A 12562-nucleotide genomic window follows, 5' to 3' on the forward strand; every position below is an offset into this window, starting at 1 on the left:
CCCTAGAAGCATGAAAATGACGATAACGATGCTCATTTTATCTCCAAAAGTGATGATCCACCTCTGAGAGTCAAAATTAGTTGAAAGATGAACATTTTCAAAACGGACCATTTTGGTCATCTCAGAGCAATTTCATCAGGTCGCGGGTCATCGATTGTTTTGCATGAAAAATTGAACGTTCTCGCATGAACATTAATTCACTCTAACTATTGTTTATATCTCTTCCGGCAGTGAATAAACACGTTTTAAGCCCTCGAAGTGAGCATTTTGGGCCTTTTAAGTCACTTTTAACCATGAGCCAAATCTTGAGTTTTGGCTCCCTAGAAGCATGAAAATGACGATAACGATGCTCATTTTATCTCCAAAAGTGATGATCAACCTCTGAGAGTCAAAATTAGTTGAAAGATGAACATTTTCAAAACGTAACATTTTGGTCATCTCAGAGCAATTTCATCAGGTCGCGGGTCATCGATCGTTTTGAATGAAAAATTGAACGTTCTCGCATGAACAATAATTTACTCTAAATGTTGTTTATATCTCTTCCCGCAGTGAATAAACACGCTTTAAGCCCTCGAAGTGAGCATTTGGGTCCTTTTAAGTCACTTTTAACCATAAGCCAAATCTTGAGTTTTGGCTCCCTAGAAGCATGAAAATGACGATACGATGCTCATTTTATCTCCAAAAGTGATGACCCACCTCTGAGAGTCAAAATTAGTTGAAAGATGAAAATTTTCAAAACTGAACATTTTGGTAATCTCAGAGTCATTTCATCAGGTCGCGGGTCATCGATCGTTTTGCATGAAAAATTGAACGTTCTCGCATGAACATTAATTCACTCTAAATATTGTTTATATCTCTTTCCGCAGTGAATAAACACGTTTTAAGCCCTCAAAGTGAGCATTTGGGTCCTTTTAAGTCACTTTTAACCATAAGCCAAATCTTGTGTTTTGGCTCCCTAGAAGCATGAAAATGACGATAATGATGCTCATTTTATCTCCAAAAGTGATGATCAACCTCTGAGAGTCAAAATTAGTTGAAAGATGAAAATTTTCAAAACGGACCATTTTGGTCATCTCAGAGCAATTTCATCAGGTCGCGGGTCATCGATCGTTTTGCATGAAAAATAAACGTTCTCGCATGAACAATAATTTACTCTAAATGTTGTTTATATCTCTTCCCGCAGTGAATAAACACGTTTTAAGCCCTCGAAGTGAGCATTTGGGTCCTTTTAAGTCACTTTTAACCATAAGCCAAATCTTGAGTTTTGGCTCCCTAGAAGCATGAAAATGACGATAACGATGCTCATTTTATCTCCAAAAGTGATGATCAACCTCTGAGAGTCAAAATTATTTGAAAGATGAAAATTTTCAAAACGGACCATTTTGGTCATCTCAGAGTAATTTCATCAGGTCGCGGGTCATCGATCGTTTTGCATGAAAAATTGAACGTTCTCGCATGAACAATAATTTACTCTAAATGTTGTTTATATCTCTTCCCGCAGTGAATAAACACGTTTTAAGCCCTCCAAGTGAGCATTTGTGTCCTTTTAAGTCACTTTTAACCATAAGCCAAATCTTGAGTTTTGGCTCCCTAGAAGCATGAAAATGACGATAACGATGCTCATTTTATCTCCAAAAGTGATGATCCACCTCTGAGAGTCAAAATTAGTTGAAAGATGAAAATTTTCAAAACTGAACATTTTGGTAATCTCAGAGCAATTTCATCAGGTCGCGGGTCATCGATCGTTTTGCATGAAAAATTGAACGTTCTCGCATGAACATTAATTCACTCTAAATATTGTTTATATCTCTTTCCGCAGTGAATAAACACGTTTTAAGCCCTCCAAGTGAGCATTTGGGTCCTTTTAAGTCACTTTTAACCATAAGCCAAATCTTGAGTTTTGGCTCCCTAGAAGCATGAAAATGACGATAACGATGCTCATTTTATCTCCAAAAGTGATGATCCACCTCTGAGAGTCAAAATTAGTTGAAAGATGAAAATTTTCAAAACGGAACATTTTGGTAATCTCAGAGTCATTTCATCAGGTCGCGGGTCATCGATCGTTTTGCATGAAAAATTGAACGTTCTCGCATGAACATTAATTCACTCTAACTATTGTTTATATCTCTTCCGGCAGTGAATAAACACGTTTTAAGCCCTCGAAGTGAGCATTTTGGGCCTTTTAAGTCACTTTTAAGCATGAGCCAAATCTTGAGTTTTGGCTCCCTAGAAGCATGAAAATGACGATAACGATGCTCATTTTATCTCCAAAAGTGATGATCAACCTCTGAGAGTCAAAATTAGTTGAAAGATGAACATTTTCAAAACATAACATTTTGGTCATCTCAGAGCAATTTCATCAGGTCGCGGGTCATCGATCGTTTTGAATGAAAAATTTAACATTCTCGCATGAACAATAATTTACTCTAAATGTTGTTTATATCTCTTCCCGCAGTGAATAAACACGCTTTAAGCCCTCGAAGTGAGCATTTGGGTCCTTTTAAGTCACTTTTAACCATAAGCCAAATCTTGAGTTTTGGCTCCCTAGAAGCATGAAAATGACGATAACGATGCTCATTTTATCTCCAAAAGTGATGATCCACCTCTGAGAGTCAAAATTAGTTGAAAGATGAAAATTTTCAAAACGGAACATTTTGGTAATCTCAGAGTCATTTCATCAGGTCGCGGGTCATCGATCGTTTTGCATGAAAAATTGAACGTTCTCGCATGAACATTAATTCACTCTAAATATTGTTTATATCTCTTTCCGCAGTGAATAAACACGTTTTAAGCCCTCCAAGTGAGCATTTGGGTCCTTTTAAGTCACTTTTAACCATAAGCCAAATCTTGAGTTTTGGCTCCCTAGAAGCATGAAAATGACGATAACGATGCTCATTTTATCTCCAAAAGTGATGATCCACCTCTGAGAGTCAAAATTAGTTGAAAGATGAAAATTTTCAAAACGGAACATTTTGGTAATCTCTGAGTCATTTCATCAGGTCGCGGGTCATCGATCGTTTTGCATGAAAAATTGAACGTTCTCGCATGAACATTAATTCACTCTAACTATTGTTTATATCTCTTCCGGCAGTGAATAAACACGTTTTAAGCCCTCGAAGTGAGCATTTTGGGCCTTTTAAGTCACTTTTAAGCATGAGCCAAATCTTGAGTTTTGGCTCCCTAGAAGCATGAAAATGACGATAACGATGCTCATTTTATCTCCAAAAGTGATGATCAACCTCTGAGAGTCAAAATTAGTTGAAAGATGAACATTTTCAAAACATAACATTTTGGTCATCTCAGAGCAATTTCATCAGGTCGCGGGTCATCGATCGTTTTGAATGAAAAATTTAACATTCTCGCATGAACAATAATTTACTCTAAATGTTGTTTATATCTCTTCCCGCAGTGAATAAACACGCTTTAAGCCCTCGAAGTGAGCATTTGGGTCCTTTTAAGTCACTTTTAACCATAAGCCAAATCTTGAGTTTTGGCTCCCTAGAAGCATGAAAATGACGATAACGATGCTCATTTTATCTCCAAAAGTGATGATCCACCTCTGAGAGTCAAAATTAGTTGAAAGATGAAAATTTTCAAAACGGAACATTTTGGTAATCTCAGAGTCATTTCATCAGGTCGCGGGTCATCGATCGTTTTGCATGAAAAATTGAACGTTCTCGCATGAACATTAATTCACTCTAACTATTGTTTATATCTCTTCCCGCAGTGAATAAACACGTTTTAAGCCCTCGAAGTGAGCATTTGGGTCCTTTTAAGTCACTTTTAACCATAAGCCAAATCTTGAGTTTTGGCTCCCTAGAAGCATGAAAATGACGATAACGATGCTCATTTTATCTCCAAAAGTGATGATCCACCTCTGAGAGTCAAAATTAGTTGAAAGATGAACTTTTTCAAAACGGAACATTTTGGTCATCTCAGAGTCATTTCATCAGGTCGCGGGTCATCGATCGTTTTGCATGAAAAATGGAACGTTCTCGCATGAACATTAATTCACTCTAAATATTGTTTATATCTCTTTCCGCAGTGAATAAACACGTTTTAAGCCCTCAAAGTGAGCATTTGGGTCCTTTTAAGTCACTTTTAACCATAAGCCAAATCTTGTGTTTTGGCTCCCTAGAAGCATGAAAATGACGATAATGATGCTCATTTTCTCTCCAAAAGTGATGATCAACCTCTGAGAGTCAAAATTAGTTGAAAGATGAAAATTTTCAAAACGGACCATTTTGGTCATCTCAGAGCAATTTCATCAGGTCGCGGGTCATCGATCGTTTTGCATGAAAAATTAAACGTTCTTGCATGAACAATAATTTACTCTAAATGTTGTTTATATTTCTTCCCGCAGTGAATAAACACGTTTTAAGCCCTCGAAGTGAGCATTTGGGTCCTTTTAAGTCACTTTTAACCATAAGCCAAATCTTGAGTTTTGGCTCCCTAGAAGCATGAAAATGACGATAACGATGCTCATTTTATCTCCAAAAGTGATGATCAACCTCTGAGAGTCAAAATTAGTTGAAAGATGAAAATTTTCAAAACGGACCATTTTGGTCATCTCAGAGTAATTTCATCAGGTCGCGGGTCATCGATCGTTTTGCATGAAAAATTGAACGTTCTCGCATGAATAATAATTTACTCTAAATGTTGTTTATATCTCTTCCCGCAGTGAATAAACACGTTTTAAGCCCTCCAAGTGAGCATTTGTGTCCTTTTAAGTCACTTTTAACCATAAGCCAAATCTTGAGTTTTGGCTCCCTAGAAGCATGAAAATGACGATAACGATGCTCATTTTATCTCCAAAAGTGATGATCCACCTCTGAGAGTCAAAATTAGTTGAAAGATGAAAATTTTCAAAACGGAACATTTTGGTAATCTCAGAGTCATTTCATCAGGTCGCGGGTCATCGATCGTTTTGCATGAAAAATTGAACGTTCTCGCATGAACATTAATTCACTCTAACTATTGTTTATATCTCTTCCCGCAGTGAATAAACACGTTTTAAGCCCTCAAAGTGAGCATTTGGGTCCTTTTAAGTCACTTTTAACCATAAGCCAAATCTTGAGTTTTGGCTCCCTAGAAGCATGAAAATGACGATAACGATGCTCATTTTATCTCCAAAAGTGATGATCCACCTCTGAGAGTCAAAATTAGTTGAAAGATGAACTTTTTCAAAACGGAACATTTTGGTCATCTCAGAGTCATTTCATCAGGTCGCGGGTCATCGATCGTTTTGCATGAAAAATTGAACGTTCTCGCATGAACATTAATTCACTCTAAATATTGTTTATATCTCTTTCCGCAGTGAATAAACACGTTTTAAGCCCTCAAAGTGAGCATTTGGGTCCTTTTAAGTCACTTTTAACCATAAGCCAAATCTTGTGTTTTGGCTCCCTAGAAGCATGAAAATGACGATAATGATGCTCATTTTATCTCCAAAAGTGATGATCAACCTCTGAGAGTCAAAATTAGTTGAAAGATGAAAATTTTCAAAACGGACCATTTTGGTCATCTCAGAGCAATTTCATCAGGTCGCGGGTAACCCTGGGCGTAGTGGGGCGTAGTGGGGCTCCGCGGAGCTACGCGGAGAGGGCGAGAAGCTACGCCCACTCCCGCACTCCGCGTAGCCCCACTACGCACCTCCCTCCCGCTCTCCCCTACATACTTTATTTAAGCATTTACACGGATTAAAACAAGTTAAAAGCACTTACCTTGTCCGGGGCTCGTCCGGGTCTTCATCTTTGAATAGCGTCCTTTGCCTGGATACCAATGCGCATGCGCGGGCGGCCGCGCATGCGCATTTCTCCCGAGAAATACGCATGCGCGGCCGCCCGTGCATGCGCATTGGTATCCAGGCAAAGGACGCTATTCAAAGATGAAGACCCGGACGAGCCCCGGACAAGGTAAGTGCTTTTAACTTGTTTTTATCCGTGCAAATGTTTAAATAAAGTATCTAGTGGAGGGCGGGAGGGAGGCGGGTGGCGGCCGACTCGGCTACGCTCACGGAGTGGGCGTAGTGTTGCCGGCTACGCTGTCTACGCAAAATGCGTAGAAGGCAACACTACGCCTACTCCGTGGGCGTAGCCGATTCGGACGCCCACCCTTAGTCGCGGGTCATCGATCGTTTTGCATGAAAAATTAAACGTTCTCGCATGAACAATAATTTACTCTAAATGTTGTTTATATCTCTTCCCGCAGTGAATAAACACGTTTTAAGCCCTCGAAGTGAGCATTTGGGTCCTTTTAAGTCACTTTTAACCATAAGCCAAATCTTGAGTTTTGGCTCCCTAGAAGCATGAAAATGACGATAACGATGCTCATTTTATCTCCAAAAGTGATGATCCACCTCTGAGAGTCAAAATTAGTTGAAAGATGAACTTTTTCAAAACGGAACATTTTGGTCATCTCAGAGTCATTTCATCAGGTCGCGGGTCATCGATCGTTTTGCATGAAAAATTGAACGTTCTCGCATGAACATTAATTCACTCTAAATATTGTTTACATCTCTTTCCGCAGTGAATAAACACGTTTTAAGCCCTCAAAGTGAGCATTTGGGTCCTTTTAAGTCACTTTTAACCATAAGCCAAATCTTGAGTTTTGGCTCCCTAGAAGCATGAAAATGACGATAACGATGCTCATTTTATCTCCAAAAGTGATGATCAACCTCTGAGAGTCAAAATTAGTTGAAAGACGAAAAATTTCAAAACGGACCATTTTGGTCATCTCAGAGCAATTTCATCAGGTCGCGGGTCATCGATCGTTTTGCATGAAAAATTGAACGTTCTTGCATGAACAATAATTTACTCTAAATGTTGTTTATATCTCTTCCTGCAGTGAATTAACACGTTTTAAGCCCTCGAAGTGAGCATTTGGGTCCTTTTAAGTCACTTTTAACCATAAGCCAAATCTTGAGTTTTGGCTCCCTAGAAGCATGAAAATGACTATAACAATGCTCATTTTATCTCCAAAAGTGATGATCCACCTCTGAGAGTCAAAATTAGTTGAAAGATTAACTTTTTCAAAACGGACCATTTTGGTCATCTCAGAGCAATTTCATCAGGTCGCGGGTCATCAATCGTTTTGCATGAAAAATTGAACGTTCTCGCATGAACATTAATTCACTCTAAATATTGTTTATATCAATTTCCGCAGTGAATAAACACGTTTTAAGCCCTCAAAGTGAGCATTTGGGTCCTTTTAAGTCACTTTTAACCATAAGCCAAATCTTGAGTTTTGGCTCCCTAGAAGCATGAAAATGACGATAACGATGCTCATTTTATCTCCAAAAGTGATGATCCACCTCTGAGAGTCAAAATTAGTTGAAAGATGAACATTTTCAAAACGGACCATTTTGGTCATCTCAGAGCAATTTCATCAGGTCGCGGGTCATCGATTGTTTTGCATGAAAAATTGAACGTTCTCGCATGAACATTAATTCACTCTAACTATTGTTTATATCTCTTCCGGCAGTGAATAAACACGTTTTAAGCCCTCGAAGTGAGCATTTTGGGCCTTTTAAGTCACTTTTAACCATGAGCCAAATCTTGAGTTTTGGTTCCCTAGAAGCATGAAAATGACGATAACGATGCTCATTTTATCTCCAAAAGTGATGATCAACCTCTGAGAGTCAAAATTAGTTGAAAGATGAACATTTTCAAAACGTAACATTTTGGTCATCTCAGAGCAATTTCATCAGGTCGCGGGTCATCGATCGTTTTGAATGAAAAATTGAACGTTCTCGCATGAACAATAATTTACTCTAAATGTTGTTTATATCTCTTCCCGCAGTGAATAAACACGCTTTAAGCCCTCGAAGTGAGCATTTGGGTCCTTTTAAGTCACTTTTAACCATAAGCCAAATCTTGAGTTTTGGCTCCCTAGAAGCATGAAAATGACGATAACGATGCTCATTTTATCTCCAAAAGTGATGATCCACCTCTGAGAGTCAAAATTAGTTGAAAGATGAAAATTTTCTAAACTGAACATTTTGGTAATCTCAGAGTCATTTCATCAGGTCGCGGGTCATCGATCGTTTTGCATGAAAAATTGAACGTTCTCGCATGAACATTAATTCACTCTAAATATTGTTTATATCTCTTTCCGCAGTGAATAAACACGTTTTAAGCCCTCAAAGTGAGCATTTGGGTCCTTTTAAGTCACTTTTAACCATAAGCCAAATCTTGTGTTTTGGCTCCCTAGAAGCATGAAAATGACGATAATGATGCTCATTTTATCTCCAAAAGTGATGATCAACCTCTGAGAGTCAAAATTAGTTGAAAGATGAAAATTTTCAAAACGGACCATTTTGGTCATCTCAGAGCAATTTCATCAGGTCGCGGGTCATCGATCGTTTTGCATGAAAAATTAAACGTTCTCGCATGAACAATAATTTACTCTAAATGTTGTTTATATCTCTTCCCGCAGTGAATAAACACGTTTTAAGCCCTCGAAGTGAGCATTTGGGTCCTTTTAAGTCACTTTTAACCATAAGCCAAATCTTGAGTTTTGGCTCCCTAGAAGCATGAAAATGACGATAACGATGCTCATTTTATCTCCAAAAGTGATGATCAACCTCTGAGAGTCAAAATTATTTGAAAGATGAATATTTTCAAAACGGACCATTTTGGTCATCTCAGAGTAATTTCATCAGGTCGCGGGTCATCGATCGTTTTGCATGAAAAATTGAACGTTCTCGCATGAACAATAATTTACTCTAAATGTTGTTTATATCTCTTCCCGCAGTGAATAAACACGTTTTAAGCCCTCCAAGTGAGCATTTGTGTCCTTTTAAGTCACTTTTAACCATAAGCCAAATCTTGAGTTTTGGCTCCCTAGAAGCATGAAAATGACGATAACGATGCTCATTTTATCTCCAAAAGTGATGATCAACCTCTGAGAGTCAAAATTAGTTGAAAGATGAACATTTTCAAAACGGACCATTTTGGTCATCTCAGAGCAATTTCATCAGGTCGCGGGTCATCGATCGTTTTGAATGAAAAATTTAACATTCTCGCATGAACAATAATTTACTCTAAATGTTGTTTATATCTCTTCCCGCAGTGAATAAACACGCTTTAAGCCCTCGAAGTGAGCATTTGGGTCCTTTTAAGTCACTTTTAACCATAAGCCAAATCTTGAGTTTTGGCTCCCTAGAAGCATGAAAATGACGATAACGATGCTCATTTTATCTCCAAAAGTGATGATCCACCTCTGAGAGTCAAAATTAGTTGAAAGATGAAAATTTTCAAAACGGAACATTTTGGTAATCTCAGAGTCATTTCATCAGGTCGCGGGTCATCGATCGTTTTGCATGAAAAATTGAACGTTCTCGCATGAACATTAATTCACTCTAACTATTGTTTATATCTCTTCCCGCAGTGAATAAACACGTTTTAAGCCCTCAAAGTGAGCATTTGGGTCCTTTTAAGTCACTTTTAACCATAAGCCAAATCTTGAGTTTTGGCTCCCTAGAAGCATGAAAATGACGATAACGATGCTCATTTTATCTCCAAAAGTGATGATCCACCTCTGAGAGTCAAAATTAGTTGAAAGATTAACTTTTTCAAAACGGAACATTTTGGTCATCTCAGAGTCATTTCATCAGGTCGCGGGTCATCGATCGTTTTGCATGAAAAATTGAACGTTCTCGCATGAACATTAATTCACTCTAAATATTGTTTATATCTCTTTCCGCAGTGAATAAACACGTTTTAAGCCCTCAAAGTGAGCATTTGGGTCCTTTTAAGTCACTTTTAACCATAAGCCAAATCTTGTGTTTTGGCTCCCTAGAAGCATGAAAATGACGATAATGATGCTCATTTTATCTCCAAAAGTGATGATCAACCTCTGAGAGTCAAAATTAGTTGAAAGATGAAAATTTTCAAAACGGACCATTTTGGTCATCTCAGAGCAATTTCATCAGGTCGCGGGTCATCGATCGTTTTGCATGAAAAATTAAACGTTCTCGCATGAACAATAATTTACTCTAAATGTTGTTTATATTTCTTCCCGCAGTGAATAAACACGTTTTAAGCCCTCGAAGTGAGCATTTGGGTCCTTTTAAGTCACTTTTAACCATAAGCCAAATCTTGAGTTTTGGCTCCCTAGAAGCATGAAAATGACGATAACGATGCTCATTTTATCTCCAAAAGTGATGATCAACCTCTGAGAGTCAAAATTAGTTGAAAGATGAAAATTTTCAAAACGGACCATTTTGGTCATCTCAGAGTAATTTCATCAGGTCGCGGGTCATCGATCGTTTTGCATGAAAAATTGAACGTTCTCGCATGAATAATAATTTACTCTAAATGTTGTTTATATCTCTTCCCGCAGTGAATAAACACGTTTTAAGCCCTCCAAGTGAGCATTTGTGTCCTTTTAAGTCACTTTTAACCATAAGCCAAATCTTGAGTTTTGGCTCCCTAGAAGCATGAAAATGACGATAACGATGCTCATTTTATCTCCAAAAGTGATGATCCACCTCTGAGAGTCAAAATTAGTTGAAAGATGAAAATTTTCAAAACGGAACATTTTGGTAATCTCAGAGTCATTTCATCAGGTCGCGGGTCATCGATCGTTTTGCATGAAAAATTGAACGTTCTCGCATGAACATTAATTCACTCTAACTATTGTTTATATCTCTTCCCGCAGTGAATAAACACGTTTTAAGCCCTCGAAGTGAGCATTTTGGGCCTTTTAAGTCACTTTTAACCATGAGCCAAATCTTGAGTTTTGGCTCCCTAGAAGCATGAAAATGACGATAACGATGCTCATTTTATCTCCAAAAGTGATGATCCACCTCTGAGAGTCAAAATTAGTTGAAAGATGAACTTTTTCAAAACGGAACATTTTGGTCATCTCAGAGTCATTTCATCAGGTCGCGGGTCATCGATCGTTTTGCATGAAAAATTGAACGTTCTCGCATGAACATTAATTCACTCTAAAAATTGTTTATATCTCTTTCCGCAGTGAAAAAACACGTTTTAAGCCCTCAAAGTGAGCATTTGGGTCCTTTTAAGTCACTTTTAACCATAAGCCAAATCTTGTGTTTTGGCTCCCTAGAAGCATGAAAATGACGATAATGATGCTCATTTTATCTCCAAAAGTGATGATCAACCTCTGAGAGTCAAAATTAGTTGAAAGATGAAAATTTTCAAAACGGACCATTTTGGTCATCTCAGAGCAATTTCATCAGGTCGCGGGTCATCGATCGTTTTGCATGAAAAATTAAACGTTCTCGCATGGACAATAATTTACTCTAAATGTTGTTTATATCTCTTCCCGCAGTGAATAAACACGTTTTAAGCCCTCGAAGTGAGCATTTGGGTCCTTTTAAGTCACTTTTAACCATAAGCCAAATCTTGAGTTTTGGCTCCCTAGAAGCATGAAAATGACGATAACGATGCTCATTTTATCTCCAAAAGTGATGATCCACCTCTGAGAGTCAAAATTAGTTGAAAGATGAACTTTTTCAAAACGGAACATTTTGGTCATCTCAGAGTCATTTCATCAGGTCGCGGGTCATCGATCGTTTTGCATGAAAAATTGAACGTTCTCGCATGAACATTAATTCACTCTAAATATTGTTTATATCTCTTTCCGCAGTGAATAAACACGTTTTAAGCCCTCAAAGTGAGCATTTGGGTCCTTTTAAGTCACTTTTAACCATAAGCCAAATCTTGAGTTTTGGCTCCCTAGAAGCATGAAAATGACGATAACGATGCTCATTTTATCTCCAAAAGTGATGATCAACCTCTGAGAGTCAAAATTAGTTGAAAGACGAAAAATTTCAAAACGGACCATTTTGGTCATCTCAGAGCAATTTCATCAGGTCGCGGGTCATCGATCGTTTTGCATGAAAAATTGAACGTTCTCGCATGAACAATAATTTACTCTAAATGTTGTTTATATCTCTTCCTGCAGTGAATTAACACGTTTTAAGCCCTCGAAGTGAGCATTTGGGTCCTTTTAAGTCACTTTTAACCATAAGCCAAATCTTGAGTTTTGGCTCCCTAGAAGCATGAAAATGACTATAACGATGCTCATTTTATCTCCAAAAGTGATGATCCACCTCTGAGAGTCAAAATTAGTTGAAAGATGAACTTTTTCAAAACGGACCATTTTGGTCATCTCAGAGCAATTTCATCAGGTCGCGGGTCATCGATCGTTTTGCATGAAAAATTGAACGTTCTCGCATGAACATTAATTCACTCTAAATATTGTTTATATCTCTTTCCGCAGTGAATAAACACATTTTAAGCCGTCAAAGTGAGCATTTGGGTCCTTTTAAGTCACTTTTAACCATAAGCCAAATCTTGAGTTTTGGCTCCCTAGAAGCATGAAAATGACGATAACGATGCTCATTTTATCTCCAAAAGTGATGATCCACCTCTGAGAGTCAAAATTAGTTGAAAGATGAACATTTTCAAAACGGACCATTTTGGTCATCTTAGAGCAATTTCATCAGGTCGCGGGTCATCGATTGTTTTGCATGAAAAATTGAACGTTCTCGCATGAACATTAATTCACTCTAACTATTGTTTATATCTCT

The sequence above is a fragment of the Lissotriton helveticus genome, chromosome 8, assembly GCF_964261635.1.
Source record: "Lissotriton helveticus chromosome 8, aLisHel1.1, whole genome shotgun sequence".
NCBI classification, from domain to species: Eukaryota; Metazoa; Chordata; class Amphibia; order Caudata; family Salamandridae; genus Lissotriton; species Lissotriton helveticus.